This window comes from Canis lupus, chromosome 5 (genome assembly GCF_011100685.1).
Source record: "Canis lupus familiaris isolate Mischka breed German Shepherd chromosome 5, alternate assembly UU_Cfam_GSD_1.0, whole genome shotgun sequence".
In the NCBI taxonomy this organism is placed as follows: domain Eukaryota; kingdom Metazoa; phylum Chordata; class Mammalia; order Carnivora; family Canidae; genus Canis; species Canis lupus.
Window position 1 is genome coordinate 66,375,477 of NC_049226.1, and position 19,480 is coordinate 66,394,956.

Below are 19,480 nucleotides of genomic sequence, written 5' to 3' on the forward strand. Positions count from 1 at the left end.
CACCGTGTGCCACCCTCTCTTCGTGCGGCACCTCACGCATCTGAGCTAGGTTGTAAAGTGAACAAATCTGGATATAGATTTGGTGAATGATCAGTGATGATTTGGTAGAAAAAAAGCTTTCCAGAAAGTGTCTCTGGAAGTGGGAGCAAGTGGAGTGATTGGGGAATGGTGGGGAGAGAATTTGCTACTGGATACCTGTTTTTTTTGTTTGTTTTTTTGTTTTTTTGTTTTTTGTTTTTTTTTTTGTTTTTTTTTGCTTATTCTGTCCTGTAAAAATTTTACCTGTTCAAAAAAAAATCAAATTAAATGGAAAGAAATCAAGTAAAGACCATTGAATGAACTATTGCTTTGGAGGAGAACTGTATGAAAAGCAGGTATCCTGAAGATGCTATGACCCCAGCAGCCACCTTCCCTTTCAAGCCAACTGTTTTCCCTTAAGTAGAAGTAGGAGAGAAACATACACAGAAATAGAGAGAGAGAGGGAGGGAGAGAGACACACACAGAGACAGAGATGGAGGTAGTAGAGAGAAACAGAACCCTTCACAAGTCTCCAGCCCTGTTTTCCTAAGCACTTTTTTTTTTTTTTCCTAAGCACTTTTTAATGGGCTGCAGCATGGCACTCAGCAACTAAGACTTTGCCCCAGAATTGTGGGCACGAGTACAATAGAAATACGAGGGTTTTCTTGGTGGCACATTATTTATTAACCATCGTGGAAGGTATACCAGGGTAGCTAAGAGATGGAGCAGGACAGACCTAGGCTTGGTTCTAATAGACTCACCAGCTGTGTGACCTTAGACCAGCCAATTAATGTTCCTGATCGTGAGGCTCTTCACTTGGCAATACAGGAAGAATAATAGTACAGCCTATTAGGATGGCGGTGGGCACGTGGTCACCGACTTTGGTGATGATGGCTGTCATCATCAAACCCATTGCGGTGCTAACTCCATGTCCCTGCAGGTGCGTCTTCTGCTGGTGTCTGGACCCAGTGTCCATTGGATCTCACTGTGGTTGGAGAGGGGACAAAGAGTGGGAAGGGACACTCTGGCCTTGAGGTCCTCATTGGGAGCGTGGTGCTTGCTGGTCGCCTCCTGTTGTGCTCACACAGTCTTGTCCAGAACAACTGCTCTTTCTCTGGCCATCCACTCACTCAGCCACCTTATTTGGATCTCTCCCAGTTCTTCACAGCTATGCTGGTGTGTGTGTTCTAAATATTTGCCTAGTAGAGCCCAAATTCTCTTGCCCTCCATCCCTGCTCACTCCTGGATGATTGCACAAGGGACCTAGCTAATTAGCACCACATTTTAATGGCAGCCTCTTCTTTGGAACAGGTGTGGTTTTGTTTGATTTTCTTTTTGCCACCCAAGCATGGAATCCTTTCAGAGCTGAGCTGTGTTCATTTCACTGATAGACACCAAGAATAGATCCTTAGCTCACTTCACTGTCTCCATCCACGGGAAGAGAGTTCTAGGGGATTCTGCTGTTACTTTTTTGTGTAGAAAGGAAGAAAAAGTTCCTCCAGTTGAAAGAGAAAATTGAGTTAACAAGAGGTGACTTTTTAAAAATTTATTATTTTAAATTCTAGTCTAACACTACATTAACATACAGTGTAATATTAGTTTCAGGTGTAGAATTTAGTGATTCCGCACTTGCACATATCACCTGGTGCTCCTCATGACAAGTGCTGTCCTTAATACCCATCACCTATTCCACCCAATCCCCACTCCTGGTAACCAGCAATGTGTTCTTTACAGTTAAGAGTTTCTTGATTTTCTCTCTCTTTCTCTTATTTTCCTTTGTTTTATTTCTTACATTCTACATATGAATGAGATCATATGGTATTTGTCATTCTCTGATTGAATTATTTCATTTGGCATAATACTCTCTAGTTCTATCCACATCCTTGCAAATGGCAAGATTTCATTCTTTTTAATGGCTGAGTAATATTCCATTATATATATATTTTTTTTTCACACACACACACACACACACACACACACCACATCTTCTTTATCCATTCATCCATCAATGGACACTTGGGCTGCTTCGATATCTTGGCTATTGTAGACAATGCTGCTATAAACATTGGAGTGCATGTATCTCTTCAAATTAGTGCTCTTGTATTCTTTGGGTATTTACCCAGTAGTGCAATTCCTGGATTATAGGATATTTCTATTTGTAATTTTTTGAGGATGCTCCATACTGTTGTCCACAGTGGCTGCACCAGTTTTCATTCCTGCCAACAGTGCAAGAAGGTTCGTTTTTTTTCTACATCCTCACCAACACTTCCTATTTCTTGTTTTTTTTTTTGTTTGTTTGTTTGTTTTGTTTTGTTTTTTTTTTTTTTTTTGGTGTTTAGAGTTTTTTTTGGCCACTTACAAACCATATCTGTGGGTCCAGGGGGTCTCATGCATGTCTATGGAACTGAGATTTTTCTAGAAATTCCATGTCCCCTACACTTCCTCCCCCACGTCCCCATCATAGCAGCTGGACATGTTGGTTATCTATTGCTGTTTAACAAATTATCCCCAAGCATAGCCACCTGATACAACTACAAACATTTACTGTCTACCACAGTTTCTGAGGGAATTCGGGAGTAGCTTAGTGGGGTGACTCTGGTTCAGGGTTTCTCATGATGAGGGGCTAATCAGAATGGTAGTCAGGTTGGCTGTCTCACATGAAGGCCCGACTGGGATTGGCGTCTGGTTCAGAGACAGCTCCTCATGTGGCTGTAAGCAGGAGGTCTCAATGTCTTGCCACATGGGCCCCTCCATAGTACTGGGCATTTTAGATACTATATTACAGCAAATGCGGATCCTGAATTATATTTCTGAGAGTTATTTTTATTTTATTTTATTTTAGTCATTTTCCTGGACTTAAGCTCCGAAACCTGTCTCCCCTACAGTGTGCAGCCACTGCTGTCTCTGCTCAGACCTATTTGATTCTTATTTAAATTTGCAGCCTGGCCTCCCAGTAGTCCCCTAGTATTGGTGTACACAGCTAGCCAGTGTATGTGACCAAGGATGTGCACAAAACCTTGAGCCCCAAGCCTTCCATTGTGTGCAGTGGGTCTCTGTGGCTGGGGACTATATTCACAGCTGGATCTGTCTTCAAGCTGCCTTTGCATTCACTGTCCAGTGGGCTTCTTGGCTTTATTTCTCAGAAAGGCAGGGATGAGAGGAAAGCTTACCTTGACCTTCTATGCCACTCTCATTTCCAGAATCCCTATTCAGCTTCTGGCATCTTCACTGTTCATCCCACTGAACCATAGCCACTGGTCCCTGGAGCCAGTGCTTCCCCTGCAGGTTTGCAGCTCAACATCACTAGCTGACTCCCACTCCTAAATTGAGGGTGCCCCCTGGCAGCACAACTGCTGGATTCCCAAGCAACACTGCTTGCCTGTTAAGGGTTGAGGAGATGTCTAAAGCTGAACATGCCTCAGAGTGTGCATGAATGTCTTGGGCCTCCGTACGCAATCAATGACCATTACCTGGAGGCTTACAACAGAGCTGGATTTGGGAGTTGGATTTTCTCCATGTTGTCTCTGTGCTATGACAGCTGCTGTCGTTGTAGGTGAGAATTTTAGCAGTTTCTTCCTGTTACCTCTATTTGCTTTCCCTGATTTTGGACTTGTAAGATCAAACTCCTAACTTTAGTGAAATATCCTCCGGTTTCTAAACTTACTGCTGTGGCCCTGCTGGCTGGGATGGCTGTGAGGTGTGAACCCATGAGAGGGACTCCTTCACTCTGGTAGAACATGCATAGGCAGCTTTGTCCACCGGATGCCTCTGCTCCTGTCCTGCACATATGCCTCTGCTCCTGTCCTGCACATGGTGCTTGAAAGTTTGGAAGGTCAGAAAATATACACTCTGAGAACAAATGTGGCTCCAGCTATAACCATGAGAAAGGGTCACCAGGACAAGAATCCAAGCAGATCTGAACGACAGAGTGAGTTGAGACTCCCAAACATAGGGTGGGGGGCTCTGCAGGTACTTTGAGAAGAGAAGCCATGCCATCTAAGTGGCTGCTAAGAAGTTGGGACTTGTAGGGCTTGCGTGTGAATTTGGGCCATGTGAGAGAGTCAAGGGCCTCTGAAGGAGGTCCATGCCTGGTCCATGCTTCGTCTGCTGCCAGTGATGCCATGAAGTCTTTGTCATTCATGGCCACCTCTATGTCCTTGTTTGCAATTGCCTGAATCACACCCAGGGAAAACATGGGAAGGCCAGTGTATGCTCAGAGGGGGCCAGAAGGTGGAAGGGAGTAAGGCCTAAAGAAAGGGGGATGTTCACAGGCCGGGCCAGAAAGAGGCTCACTGCTCACACCCTCTGTCCTCATTCGTAGGGTCCTTATAAACACCCTCAGGCCTGGCCCTGTCCAGGCAGGATGAGTACATGCCTGGATGCCTCCACCCAGCCTTCCATGCTGGGCCCACAGTGGGACATGGAACACCCATGTTTTGGGAAGCAGCAGGGGCATGTGACTTCCCCAGGGTCCCAACAAGGGGCATGTCAGAGCCTGCATGATGAAGGGCAGCCTGCAGGCCCCAGGCCCTGCTCAACCAGAGCCCAAGTAAACATGGCTCCAATGATCCCAGAGCACACCAGCTGGAAAGAAGCCTAGAGGCTCTTCTAGTTCAAACTTCCTCAGTTGGAAGAGAAACTGAGGCTCAGAGTGGGGAAGGGATCTCCTGCAGCTGAGGTAGGCCTAGGACCCTGGGCCTGGATCTTCATTCTAGGACTTCCTTGCCCCCCACCCCCACCCCGCCCCTCCAGGGGCATTCCAGAAGCCTAGCTCCCTGCAAGTGAAGCACTGGGCCCCTACTGCCTCCTTTCGCCTTTGGGTTGGTATGTTGGTGGGGGGAGGAAGGACTAGAGTTTTAGTACTTTAAATTCCTTCAGCTTACAAAAGGAAAACACAATGATTTTTCATTCTTGAGTTTTTAAAACACAAAACTTGATTTTTCTAGAAATCTGATTTCCTGGTGTGATTTTCATTGCTACTCCCTGTCCAGTATGCAGTTAAAAAAAAAAAAAAAGATTTGCTACTTAACGTGTCTTATTAGTTAAAGGAAAGATGAGCATTTAAAAATGTTTTATTATGGAAAATTTCAAATGTCTACAAAAGTAAGAGGCAGTTCCATGAACTTGCTACCCAGCAGTGGCTGGTGGAGCAGTGGGAGTGATTTCTCCATCCTTCCATCCACTGCCCCCAGCCAGGGTTACTTTGAAGCAAATTCCCAACACTTTATCTTTTCATCTGTCACTGTTTCAGAATCTCTGAATCTCTAAAAGATATTGAGCACTCTCTTTCTTATATAAAATTTTTATAAAAAAATAAAATAAAATAAAATAAAATAAAATAAAATAAAATAAAATAAAATTTTTATGTTGTGATAATAGTGGATTTATACATCTTGCCAGAAATAAAACAGATGCCTTGCACACTCAAGGGCTCTTCTATTAGGCAAAACCATGGTATTATGATCACACCTAAAATATTTAGCACTCATTACTTAATATCATCCAGTATGCTCGTAATATTTACATTTCCCAAATGGCTTATTGTCTCTCATTTTAAGTGTGTTTGATTGGTTAACTTTAATTAATTTGTTGTCCAAGTTCATCATGTACATCCAGGCTGTCTCCAAAATCTAGTTAATTAATGAATTGAAAATTTTAGCAGCTCTTATTGACATATAACTGACATTCTGTATGAGCTACTCATTTAAAGTGTGCAATCCAGCGACTGTGTAGTAGCTTTTATTTTTTATTTTTAAAAAATATTTTATTTATTTAGTCATGAGAGACATAGAGAGAGGGGCAGAGACATAGTCAGAGGGAGGAGCAGGCTCCGTTCAGGGAACCCGTTGCAGGACTTGTTCCCAGAACAGTGGGATTATGCCCTGAGCCAGAGGCAGATGCTCAACCGCTGAGCCACCCAGGTGTCCCTGTGTAGTAGCTTATAATTTAAGAGGTAACATGCACCTATCGTGGGAAACGCAGACAGTGCCAGCTTGCAGAATGTTAGCATGAAAGCTGTTTGCAGCCATCTATCTCTGGTGCATGTCTCCTTTCATTATGTAAATTTAGTAACAATTAAAAATAATATACATATGTAGAAGACAGAGGAGCCAAAACAGGGGGAAAAGTTTACCCTAAATCCTGTACCTGGGCTGAACCACCAAATCTAGTTCAAATTCCTTCCCATCCCTGGGGGTGTTCCTTTTATTTTTTAAAAAACGTGAAATTTGGATATCTTACACTTCGTGGGAGCTAGCCCGAAGTGCTTTCTCTTTGCTGACTCTGTGAGCGGGGCCCAAATGGCAGCCAGGGGCCTTGTGACCTCACCGGGGTCCCTAACCTAGGTATCCATGGGGAGAATTCAGAGCACCTAACCACCTGGATGGAAAAATATTGCATATTTTCCCCAACTGCTAATCGAAATGTAGCATTTCCTCCCATCATGGATAAAGGTAACAAGTCAGTAGCACTAACAGAATCTGTGACTTCGTCACCAGTGAAATCACAGACATTTCCTGTTGTAGTACAGTCACAGCTGCTATTTTGAACTCTGATCTGTGCAGGGTCACTTTGAGTTAAAGAAGCTCTTACACTGTGAGATCCGTGCTCCTGAGAAAGCACATATGGGGCTATATCTCAGTTAAAACTAGTTTAATTTTACTGTATTTCAGTGTAATCATTTCCTTTGTAATCCTGCAAGCTTTGTGTATTTAAAAACATTCTGTGAAGTGGTTCGTTGGTTTTATAAGACTTCCAAAGAGGTCCAAATTCCCTCAAAGGTTAAGAGCCTCTGGATTGGAAAGAAATGTTTTTTTCTGAGTCACTGATGATTTACTCTCAATTTTTAATTTTTAAAAATTCAAGGACCCCTTTAGAGAGCACAGTTGCCTCCCGCTTCCCAGCCAAGCCCATTCTCATTTTTCAGGGCCAAAGGTGAACCCGGCGCCAGGTTCCGGGGGAGAAAGGCAGCGGGAAGGCAGATACTGGGATGTCTCTGCCACAGAGAGAGCTGGGCAGGGCTGTTTTTGGTGGCCGTCTGCCCTTCCCTTGGATGCGTACACAGCTGGCTCTCACAGCACCGAGCCTGCCCTCCTAGAGGGATGCTTTCAGGAAAGGGTTCATCTCTACGTCCACGTGTCCTGGTGTCTTTGGACATGGGCTGGATGGGGGGATGCACAGACCCCAGAGGGGATGAGGAGGGCCCCAGCTCCTCCACATTCAGGAGGTGATTCGCCTGCCTCTGTGCTGTGGGGCAGGAAGCCCTGGGGGCCCTGGAGGTTTATGGGGGAACAGGTCAGTTCAGCATAGAGGAACAAAGACTCTGTGCCGCCCACTTCCTGTGTGCCAGGAGGGACAGGGTGCCTTCCCAAGTGATCTCCATGACACAGTCCAAGGGCACAGGCTGATTGGTGCCAGTCAAGTTCTCCCCAGGCCTTCTGCCACTGGCCCCAAGCCCATGATTCTTCTATTACAGCCTCACTGTGGATGAGCAGGAGGTTCCCTTTGAAGGCAGAGACTTCAGGAAACCAAATTCATTTATTCATTTGGCCAATACTGAGCCTGAGGGCATGGTGTCCAGCTCCAGAAATGTGGCAGTGAGAGAAGCAGGGGCAGCGCTGGCCTCACGGAGACAGATGATTGGAAAGGAAATTTTACCATCAGTAGTGACAAGTGCTCCAGAGGACAGGGTACCACGCTGGAAATTAATGGAAGGGGCGCTGGCACGTCCTGGGAAAGCCTCTTGGAGCAGATGATACCTGAGCTATAACCTGGAGGGTGACAAGCATCCAGACATAGAAGGAGGAGGAGGCGGAGGAGGGACGAACCCTGCAGATAGAGGGCAAAGCTTCTAGAAGGGCCCGGAGGTGAGAAAAGGACTTGGTGTGGGGAGAGGCCGGCAGGGCTGGAGCACAGTGAGGGAGGTGGGTACGGGTCGGGGGTCAGAGGTTGCAGAGTATCTGGCCTTGTAGATCATGGGGCCAAGTTTGCATTTCATTACAAGTTTGAAGCAGGGTTGTGGCATAATCCGAAGGAGTGCTGCGGGGTGGGCTGCTGTGTTGTGAGTGTCTGTGCTTGTGTGGAATGGGAGGGTGGCCTGAGCTTCCGGGATTCTCAGCTGTACCAGCATCCAGGCTGCCGAGGGTTAATGTAGCTAGGCCTGGCTTCCCTGGAATTACTCTAGGTAAAACCTCCCACTGTCCGTACTCTCCTTCTGTAACACGCAGTGCCCTCATACCCTTGGCACTCACCTTCCCAGGGAGCACTGATGACAGTCTGTGAGGACCCCATATTTCCCACCTGACAGCCCTCTCAGTCCCACCCAGGCAGACCAGAGACGCAGTCGGTGAGGGATGGGACGGGAGGATAGATACCCCAGACTCCTCACTCCGGGCGGGGGTGTGCCAAGGACAGTCCTGCACCGTTACCCCAAGGTTCCCAGCAGGACCCAGCTGCTCAAAGATAAAGCTGAGAATTTCAACATGCAGCAGCAAGCAGAGTGTTAAGCCAAGCACGACCCGGACGTCTGCTCAGGACTCACCGCAGCCCCCTCCATCTTCTCATAATTCTGCTTCCTTGTTTGTTGTACTGTTTTTATTCTTCTTAGCGTATGCTGGCTGGAGTGGCTTTGTGTGAGGTGCACCAAGAAAGCAGTGACGGGTCCTATGACCGGGTCCGGGGGTGGGCTGGGGCTCTCCTGGGCTGGTTCTTCTACCTCAGGGGAGCTGCTCAAGGGTAACCCCACAGTGACAACGTTGGCAGAGACCTCAGGAAGGTCCAGCTCAGGGGTGTGTGTCCACCAAACCACCTCGGCCCCTGGCTGTTTGGCTTAAGGTCTGTCTGTCCTGGCGCCGGGCCTTCCGGCCTCTGTGCAGCAGCATCCTGGCTTCTGTGTTTTAGGGAGACTTAACGCACACCTTTCTAATGGAAGGAAATGGCTCACAGGGGAGGCAGCATTTGGCCCCAAAGCCCAAGGCTGAAAACCCTCCAACCCAGCTGGCACTTCCAGGGTTCTAAACACGCAATTCAGAGAAGACAATGCAACGTGCAGAAAGTGTTACTGCGGGGCCCGGGGCTCAGCTTGGGGCCTTGCAGGAGGCCCCCGACCCCCAACCGTGTGTGGTGTGACCAGGGCTCTGAGCTCAGGAGTGGAAGGGATTTGTGTTTCCTTGAGGAGACAGCGAGCTCAGCAAAATGGATGGAAGCATGGGCTTCGGAGCAGACAGGCCTGGGTTCAGATCTGCTGGTCTCATTAGCTGACTTCTGTCATCTGTAAAACGGGATGAACGGCAGCCCTTCCCTCCCAGTTGTGTGGGCAGGACCAAATGAGAAGACGGCGTGCGTCACAGTGCCCGGCACGGAGCAGGTGTCTCACGTGTACCCTCTGTTGCCGTGATGATTCTGTGGAGTTTGTGCCTGACCCATAGTAAATGCTCAATAAATTGTGACAGTAACAATTATATTGATAAATGGTGATAGATGGAGTACTTGCAGGTCGGCCTGCCCTCAGACCCTGGGCTCACCCCCGATTTTGAGGCTAACTCCTGGGGAGCAGGGCCTGATGAAGGAGAAGACAACTTTGGTGACAGAAGTGCCCCCAGCCCTCCAGCCCCTGCAAAGCCACCTCAGTGATGGTGGCTGATCAGCCTGATGGGGAGGCCTCGGCCTGGGGAATGTTTTCTTTCCATCTGTCTCTCCGAGACATTTCTTGCCAATCAGGGCGTTGGGAAGGCGGGTGGGAAACAATGGAGCGCGTTGTCCTGCCTCCCGTTGACTCAGCCGCCGGCAGAGTTCACTCAGCGTGTAATCCTCGAGGCATGCGGAGCCTGCGGCGCGGCCCTCCGAGGGAGGAGGATAAATCGCCCCCTGTGTCAGGGAATTGGAAACAGATTGCCGGATGGGCCAGCCTATCCCAGGTGGCCTCTCCTGGGGCCTGGCCGGGCACCGCTGCCGTCACCCTCCCTGGGGGGTGTCTGAGAACACACCCCTGCTGCCGGGCCAGCCAAGCCTGCGGTGGTCAGGTTGGCCTCACCTGGGAGACGTGGGCTCCCACCAGTACAGCGTCCTTTTCTGTCTTGTCTGCTTTTATGTTTTGATGCTTATGTTTCTAGCAGAGGCTGCTCTCAGTGGCAGAGGGAAGCAGGCACCAGGGGGTTCAGATTGGGACTGGAAGTCAGTACATAGGGAACCGGGGGCAGTGAGCCTTATCAGTGACCTACGGTGTGGCATTGGCCTCGCTCCTCTCCTGCTCCGGGTCTCCGGTCCTTACCGATAACATAAAGCCAGGATCGAGAAGCCACACTGTGTTGCATGAAGGAGGCAGGGAGGAGCTGTCTTCCCAAGAGGAGGTGGGAGGGCCAGGATGCAAGAAGGGAGCAATTTAGAGAGAATTTAATCCAGTAGTTCCTCACCTTGACTGCACAGCTGAGTCACCTAGGAGTTAAAATACCAGTTCCCAGGCTCTCTCCTGAAGGCTCCGGCAGGCTGGGGGCTGGGGTCTGAGAATGGAACGCAGACACCCTCCCTTGGAGACTCAAGGCAGAGCCAGTTTGAGGGGCTGAATCAGCTTTTTGCTGCATAGCTGAAACGTTTTAACAATGTCAGCATGATTTTGTTGGCTCACCGTGCTCCCTGCACCTTCCCTTCCCTCCTTCCTCTGTGGCCTTCTACTTGGGATGTGGCTGCTGCTTCCTACCAACTCGGGGTTTTCCCACGTCCTATAGGTGGGATGTGGGCTCTTCACCTGTGAACTTGGGACATCAGCAGGCTCACTCACAGGCTGGCTGTGTGGCTGATGAATGAATGTGTGCAGCCACATTGTTCATGACACCAAGCCCCGTTGTTCATGGTGTATCTGGGCTCCGGATCTCCAAGCAGTCACTTTTACCAGAGATGTAAAGAGAGAGACTCAGACATACAGGTCATATAGCAGATGCTCACCTTTTTGAGAAGCCTGTTGGATGGTAGGTTGAGCAAGAGGGAGATGAAGAGGGAAATCATGGGTATCAACTTTGTCAGGAGTGCGATGCTGTGGGACACTGATGGAGTGGCCCCCACTTGGCTATGGGAAGTTGGTTCCCAGGTCCCTCACCTTTTGGAAGAGGGGTTAGCTTTATTACTATGGTGATTTGGATTGATATAGACTCTTTGTCATTAGTAGTGATTATCAGCACTCAATAATAATGATGGTGGGGCTGCTTGTAGGATGTGTGGGGCTCCAGGCAGCTATTTTTTCCTGGGTTTGTATCTTAATAAACTATCTTAATGAGTCCACATCAGTGTCAACACCATCCTGGTGGCCTAATCTCATGCAGTCCTGCTGACACATACTACATCACCAATGGCACAGGCCTGGGATAACTCATAGGTGCAAATCCCCAAGCTCCTTAGGGCATCTGGTCGACCTCTCCTGTGGAGGTTTGGAGGGTGGGAGGGAATGAGGATAGAGGCTTGAATGAATCCCCTCCTAGCTTGGGTGGCATTGCCTAGTGAGCTGGTCCCAGACACTGGAGGGAGTTTAGGAAATTTTGAGGAAGGTGCCCCAAAGTGTGGGGCTCCCTGGGGTGGGTCCTTGGGGGTAAGAGTCCTACCTATTCAAGTTTAAGAGTGATATGATGTTCTATCTGTATATCATTACAATTATACAATTAAAATAATTTTTATTAGATCCCTGATGTTTATGTCAGTAAGTATTATCTTTGTGATTTATTGGCTATTGTATTAGTTGGGATTGGATTCAGCTATGAGTGGTAGAGACTGGAAAAATAGTGCCTTCACGATGAGAGAAGTTGATTTCTCTCTTGAGTCGTGGGCTGTCGGGACTGGTGGGTGCCACTGCTGCATAGCCTGCGGGGATCAGGCCCTCCAGCTCACCCCTTTGCCCTCCCAGATGTGGCCCCCGTGGACCAAGATGGCCAGCCTGTCCGAGTTCTCGGCAATGGGATGGAAGAAGATGCTCTTTTGGCTCCTCTGCCAGAGGGCCTCACTCTCGATTGTTTTTTTTTTTTAAATATTTTATTTATTCATTCATGAGAGACACACACACACACACACACAGAGACAGAGACACAGGCAGAGGGAGAAAGCAGGCTCCACGCAGGGAGCTCAATGTGGGACTCGATCCCAGGACTCCAGGATCATGCCCTGGGCTGAAGGCAGGCGCTAAACCGCTGAGCCACCCAGGGATCCCCCTCCATTGATTTTAATTAGAAGGGCAGTTAACCTTGATCACGTCTACTTTGTGGGCCCAGGGTGGGAGGTGACTGCTCCATCTCGGAACATGGAATAGCAGCTGTCTTCAGGAGAGTCTGAGCCCCTGGCTCCTGGCATGGGCCAGTGACCCCAGTCACCCCAGAGCTCCTCCTCCCCCATTCCCACACTCCCACCGGCGGCCCTCTCCCAATCTGCCGCTCAGGCTCTTCTCTCCCTCACTCTCTGCCCTTCTCTGGTGTTTATGATTTGCTCTGCTAGAGGGTAGTGGCCCTGACCCTTCCCCACGGGGAAGAGGAGAGCTGGGGGTGGGGGCTCTGATAGCCGGAGGGGGGGTGATGCTGGGCGGCCACCCACCAGACAGGAAGGAGCGTCGCTCCTCAGCCCCGGACTTGCTGTCTGTCCTGTGATGAGCTAACATTTGCTTATTTTCCTGAAGGGTGTGTGAGTGGTGCTAGAAGCTCACCTCTGCCTCTCCTCCCCCTCAGCCCCCTGCTGCCTCGAGGTCCAGCTCAGTTCAGCTGAGTGACTGTTTATTCAGCACTTCCCACGTGAAGTATTTGGGATGATTTCCGTGGGAGAGTTTGCCAGAACAAATCAGGAGATCAAAATGTCCAAGTGTTGTCAAGGTTCTTGGGACTGATTCCTATTGCTTTCTGTTCCCATGGGTAGGGCAGGAGGCTGCTGTTTTTACCATGTCCTCGCCAGCACTGGGTATTATATTGTTTTCATATTTTACCAGATGTACCCTTTGGAGGTCAATTTTTCTCACAGGCGGTTATCCTCCGAGATGCGAGGACTGGGCTCTCCCAGGTCTCAGGCTGAGCAGGGCTCTTGGAAGGAAGGTGGGAGCCTATGCGAAGGAAGGTGGGAAGATAGGGACCCTTGTGCTCTGCTGGACAAAGTATAACCTGGTGCAGACCTCAGGGAGCTCACGCTGGTTCTTTCTGTTCTGATGGACCACCTGTGTGTACTTGCACTGGGTGTGTCCCTCCCTGACAGGCATCATCAGTCCCCAGAACCTGGGAATGTGTTAGCCTACACAGCAAAGGGACTTGTCAGATGTGGTCAAGTTAAGGACCCGGAGGCGGGGAGATGATCCTGGATAATCCCAGCCCAGTGTCATCACAAGGGTCACTGTCAAGGGTGCAAGGGAGCCAGAGTCAGAGTAGGACCTTAATGAAGGAGGCAGAAGTCAGGATGAAGCAGCCAAGAGCTGAGGATGTGGGACCTCTGGACACTGGGAGAGGTAAGAACCAGATTCTCCCCTGGTGCCTCCAGAAGGAACCAGCCCTGCCTACACCTTGATGTTAGTCCACTGAGGCCTATTTTATTTTACTTTATTTTTTTAAAGATTATTTATTTATTTATTCATGAGAGACACAAAGAGTGAGAGAGAGGCAGAGACACAGGCAGAGGGAGAAGCAGGCTCCATGCGGGGAGCCCGACGTGGGACTCAATCTGGGTCTCCAGGATCACGCCCTGGGCTGAAGGCAGGCGCTAAACCACTGAGCCACCCAGGGATCCCCTGGGGCCTATTTTAGATGTCTGCCTTCCAGAATAAACTGCAGGTAATGAAGTTGTGTTGTCTGAAAGCCATGAAGTTTGAGATCACTTGTCACAGCAACCCTGGGAACTGAGTGTAGCCAGTGGTTCTGCTTCGGTGCATTTCACGAGGTCTGTATGGGGGTGCGGGTGAGGGTGTTTGTGGTGGAGGGGGAGCCGGGGAGGGTTGGTGAGACCCGTGGGGAGTGGTGGGCTGGTAGGGGGTGGGGGGAGCGGCATACCAGCAGGCTGCAGGGCTTGGAGATGGCAGACCAGCTGTGCACAGAGCGCCACGGGGTGGGGGACCCCCAGTGCTGACCAGGGGGACACGGCGGCACACTGGAGTGGTGGAATGGCACCTGGGAGGGCCTGCTGCTCAGAAACTGGCGATATTGCTATCTCAGTCCAGGTGCTAATACCCTGGCCGTGGTCAGTTTGCACTTAGGGCAGGTGCACTTCTCCATATGAATATTTTCCTTCCATTAAAAGTTCTACACTTTAAAAAAAAAAAATCACATACACAAAACAGCAACACACACCTTTCAAGAACACCTTTAAGTCTGTGGGTAATATGAAGCACAGTAAAAGGCCCCCCATGGTGGAGGGAGCAGGAGCTGGGTGCAGGGATAGAAGGGTGTTTGTGACTCCAGATGGAGAATGGTAACATGCTGTTAGGTCCAGAATAGAAAGGACCGGGCTCTGTGAGGCTGGGGGAAGTTGAGCTGGAAAGCTTCTGGAAGCTGCCTGGGGAGTACAGGAGGGGTGCTTCCCCTCCCTTCTATCCCAGAATGGTCAGATTTCACTGTGAACGTTCAAAATACCAGATGGAAGACTCTGTACACAGCACAGTGGTGTGGACGTGGGCAAAGCCTGCCTCTGCTCCAGAAACTACTCCCTGTCACGGGAGGGAGACCTGGGCCGAATCAGTGGTCCCAAGGGGTCCATGAGGGCCCTTTGGTCTCTTCAGCAAGGACCGAGTGCTAACAAAGGGTCTGGGTTCCTTGAATAAGATGATCATGTTGTGTTGGATCCATCAGAGGCCTGTAGCAGCCCGACTGGAGCGGAGGGGACAGGGGCTGTCCCGGGCCACACGCTGATGCGCTGGCCCCTGTCAGCCGGGTCCAGACAGGCCTCCCTTTCCTGGGACTGCTGTGAGCTCAGGCCAGGGGCAGCAGGTCTAGTGGCCCCCGTCCCTGCTGTACCCCTGCCAAGGCCACCTGCAGAGAGGGGACAGAGGCCTCCCGCTTGGGAGGTGGGAAGCAAGTCCACTCAAAACCACCCGCCTCAGCACTGCCTCGGCCAGCCTTCTACATAAACACAGCAGTGTTTAAAGAATCCGCAGGGAGGTGTTTTGGCCTGGAGGGAGGGAAGGTTCCGGGCCTCACTCTGAGCCAAGCCAGGACCCACCCATTCTTGGGGCAGAGTAAAGCCATCATCCTCTGTCATTTCTCAGTCCTGCCAAGGTCCTGCAGCAGGAGGTGGCTATTGACTATGGAGCTGCATTTGGGCAGGCTCTGGGTCCCCTCCTGGAACACGGTGCTAGGTGGAAGACTTGAGTCCCTAAGCACTGACAGAGGAAATTCCAGGGTGCGTTTGCTGATGGACGTGTCTTGGAAGGCGGCTGGTTACATTGGCACCGTCCCAGCACTCTTGCTCTCCCCTTCCTGCCCTCCCACTCCCCAACTTCTCTTTTGTCTTCAAAAGAAAAAAATATCAAAACCAGAGAGATGCCAGAAAGCACAACCAAAACAACCAGAGAGAACCCTACTTGGTCAAGAAAAGTGACAAACGCTTAAAGGCATAAAATCATCACCAGCACCTTTATAGGAGCTTCTGTTTACCGGCTGGAAGAAAGGCAGTCCCTGCCCTGAGGGCCACACACAAACTTTGCCATCTTCTAAGTACCTACAATATACTGGTTTTGTTTCTTGTTAACTGAGGCATAGTGTAAATACAGTCAAGTGCACTCCTGTGAAGGGTGCAGCCCGGTGAGTTACTACATATGTGTCCCTGAGACACAAAGAGCTCCCCAGCACCTCCTTCCTCAGCAGCGCCCGTCACCCCAGCTCACCATGATCCTGACTTCCACAGTATTCATTTTGCAGCTTTTGAACTTCGTGTCCGTGGAATCATGCAGCAGGTCCTCTTCTGTGCTGGCTTCTCTCACTTGTCTGACATCCATTCGGGTAGTGCGGTGTGGCAGGTCTGCTCTTCTCTTGCTACCCAGAATTCTGTTGTGAGAGCATGTCCCAGTGTGTTTACACATCCCCCTGCTGACACTCATTTGGATCATTTCCATTTTTTTTGGACACTTTGAATAAAGCGTCCACAAGCCTTCTTGTGTAGGTCCTTTGGTGTCTCTGTGCCACTGTAGCCCCATGGTGTGCAGACATTGTTACTGTCCCCACGTCATAAATGGGGAACCTGGGAGATGACAAGTTTTAGCACCTTGTCCAAAGTCCCAAAGTAAAGAGCAGGGTTGGGATTCCAGCCAGACCCATGTGCTGGAGAGCCACGCTGTTTGCAAAAGGCACAGCACTTCAGGAGTAAAGGGGCAAAAGACTCCAGGGTTGTGAAGCATGGGCAGTTTGTCTGAGTTCCCCTCCTCCTCCCTGGCAGAGGGATGCCTGGCCCATTCCACACTCTCCATTCTCTCTGTCCTCACCCAAGCCCAGCTGTGTGCTCATGGCCTGAGAGAGCCCCTGACAGCTGTATTCGATGTTCCAGAGAAATGCAGGCTCTCTCTCAGCTGCTGGGGGAAAGCCTTGCAAATCCTGTGACAAACCGCTCTAATCTGGTGTTTAATGTGGAGCCTGATGTCGGCAGCAGCGAGTGAGGGCGCGGGCTTTGGGAAACACGATCGGTGCCAAGCCTAGGAGCGTGCATCTGGCCCTCGCCAGGCAGCCAGCCTGCTGATCCCCCAGCTGAGCGCAGCTGGAGGCTGGATAGCTTCACTTTGGCCTCATGGGCTGGGTTTGCTGACCCTGGGTGGATGTGAGCAATAATGAAATGACCCACGTGAAATGCCAGCACAGCCTCAGTGAATGTGAGCTGGCTTATTGTTTTCCATTGTTCATAATTGGGGCTTATGACCTGAGCAATCTACCCCACAGGTCCCTTATCTGCGTCCCTTATCTGAGACCCCGGGGGGCATATCTGTTTCAGAATTTGTTGGATTTTAGAACGTTAAATCATTGCTTATATTGTATATCATTAACAGCCCCGTGGGATCCTGGGCATTCTGGGTAATGAAACTCACTGAGTTTCTGCAGCAAGCTGTATGGGTTTGGAGCCTTGACCAGCCTCACCACTCTCTTCAGGGATGGCTCCACTGCCAAATGAGTGTGCTGCAAATTTGGGAAGAAACTTGTATGATTTGGGAACTGGTGATACAAGGTTAGGTCATGGCTTCAGACCACTGTGAGATGGATGAGCTTATCTATGAAGAGTTCATAGAGCAAATACAAGGGACACACTGTTCATAATCTTCATAATCACAACGTGAGTGTGCTTGTGTGTGTGTGTGTGTGTGTGGTGTCTCTTTGATTTTGTTGTTGTTTTGGTACATTTCTAGCTCATGAGTCTGCCATTTAAGCAGAGCCCTGTGGGGACAGCTCATCTCTGCGTGGAGGCTTGAACGCCGCAGGTGATTGATGGCTGGGTTCTGGGATCATCTGAAGGCTGGCTCACTCACATGTCTAGCAGGTAATGCTGGCCGTTAACCAGGGACCACAGGGCACGGTTAGTCACCCACTGCACTTGGTCTTCCTGTGGCTGCTTGGACTTCTTTTCAGCATGGAACAGCGGTCTAGACCTACAAGGTGGAGGTGAATGGCATTGTTATGGTCTAGTCTTGGTGGTCATTTCCATCATACTTTACTGGTGGAGACAGTTGTAAAGTTCCCCCCAGGTTCAAGAGGAGGGGACATCCCAGTACTGAATGGGAGGAGTGTCAGCATCACATCCATAAGAAGAGCATGTGACATGGGATCAGTTATGGTGGTAATCTTAGAAAAATACCTGCCTGCCACAGGAAGGCCCTCTGGGAGTCTCTCAGGTGTCCGAAGTCTGGACAGCCCTCCTGCCAAGGCATAAACCACTGTGTGCTGCCTGGGAGCCTGTGGCCACCTCCAGTCTCAGGACCCTTTAAGCTAAAGATAGTTATTGGTATCCTTATTAGTGGTAATCTTGAAAAAATTTAGATATAATTCTATAATATATTTATTTATAAACATAGATATTTATTTTATACTTTTATTTATTATGTATTTATAATAGCATTTCCATATCTATAATAGATATTTGTTTTATATTTATTTATTTATTTATTTATTTATTTATTTATTTAAGGATTTTATTTATTTATTCATGAGAGACACACACACACACACACACACACACACACAGAGGCAGAGACACAAGCAGAGGGAGAAAAGCAGGCTCCATGCAGGGAGCCCGATGTGGGATTCGATCCTGGGTCTCCAGGATCAGGCCCTGGGCTGAAGGCGGTGCTAAACCACTGAGCCACCCAGGCTGCCCTTATTTATTTTTTAAAACATTTATTTTATAGGGGTGCTTGGGTGGGTGTCTCAGTCTGGTTAAGCATCTGACTCTCGATTTCAGCTCAGGTCATGATCTCAGGGTGGTGAGATCGAGCCCAACATTGAGATCTATGCTGGGTGTGGAGCCTGCTTAAGATTCTCTCTCCCTCTCCTCTACCCCTCCCCACTTGTGCTCTCTCTTTCTTTCAAAAGAAACCACATTTATTTTATACAATTACTGTATTTTTATTACTTTTACACAGTTGCTTTTACTTTCTACATGTAGCATATTGTATATAATATAGTCACATTTGTATATGTAAAATATATTTATTTATATATAAACATTTTTTAAAAGATCTTATTTGAGAGAGAGAGAGCTAGCAAAAGAGAGCATGAGCAGGGGTTGGGGAGAAGCAGGGAGTGGGGAGAAGGAGAAGCAGGCTCCCCACTAAGCAGGAAGCCCAATGCAGGCTGTTCCCAGGACCTCGAGATCATAACCTGAGCTGAAGGCATATGTTCAACAGACTGAGCCACCCAGGCGCCCTTATATGTAAACATTTTGTAATGATTATAAGATTTACCACTTTAATTACTGGTGATCCTCTAATAAAGACTAGAAATTTATGATCATATTGGGAGTATCTATCAGAATGTTGGCTTTTCACAGGTAGTTTCCCTAGGAATCATGTCTCTTCCAGGAGGAAGAATTTTCTGAGGGTATTTTTAGGCAGTATTTCTGGGGATATTTCAGCACAAGTGAGGAGAGTTAATGGCAGTGAAAAGGGAGCAGTTGGAACATTGGTACCTAAAGTTTCCAGCAAGTGGGTTATCCTAGGTTAGAATGGTTAAGACAAGTAAAAAAGCCAAAAACTTTACACAGGCTCCTGGATTGCCTAAACAGAGAATGACAATCCAACTTAATTTTTAAAGAAAGTCGTAGACACCCAGAACTGGAGGGAGGCTTGAGGATTAGGTAATCATGTGCATCTTAAGTTGGGGTGCACATAACCCCAAGGGTCGACAGAATGGGTGAGAGAATTACAACATAAACATACTAGGCTTTGGTTTTCCCTGGATGCCAAGCAATCTAAGACGTTTTCAGTATTCAAACAAACATGGATATATTTTGGAGTAGAATGTAGAATCTCCATAATTTTTAAGGATTA

The 19,480-nt window shown here is 48.9% G+C and overlaps 1 long non-coding RNA gene across 3 annotated transcripts in view; it reads left to right on the forward strand.

Annotated features, from left to right (window-relative positions):
- Positions 1-19,480, forward strand: part of LOC119876310 — a 79,853-nt gene that overhangs the window by 24,246 nt on the left and 36,127 nt on the right. Inside the window, exon 1 of one of the 3 annotated variants that reach the window (XR_005359938.1) lies at positions 7,358-7,883. The exons of the other annotated variants lie outside the window; for them this stretch is intronic. This is a non-coding gene — a long non-coding RNA (uncharacterized LOC119876310). Of the gene's footprint in view, positions 1-7,357; positions 7,884-19,480 lie in introns of those variants that run through there. 3 annotated transcript variants of the gene reach the window in all.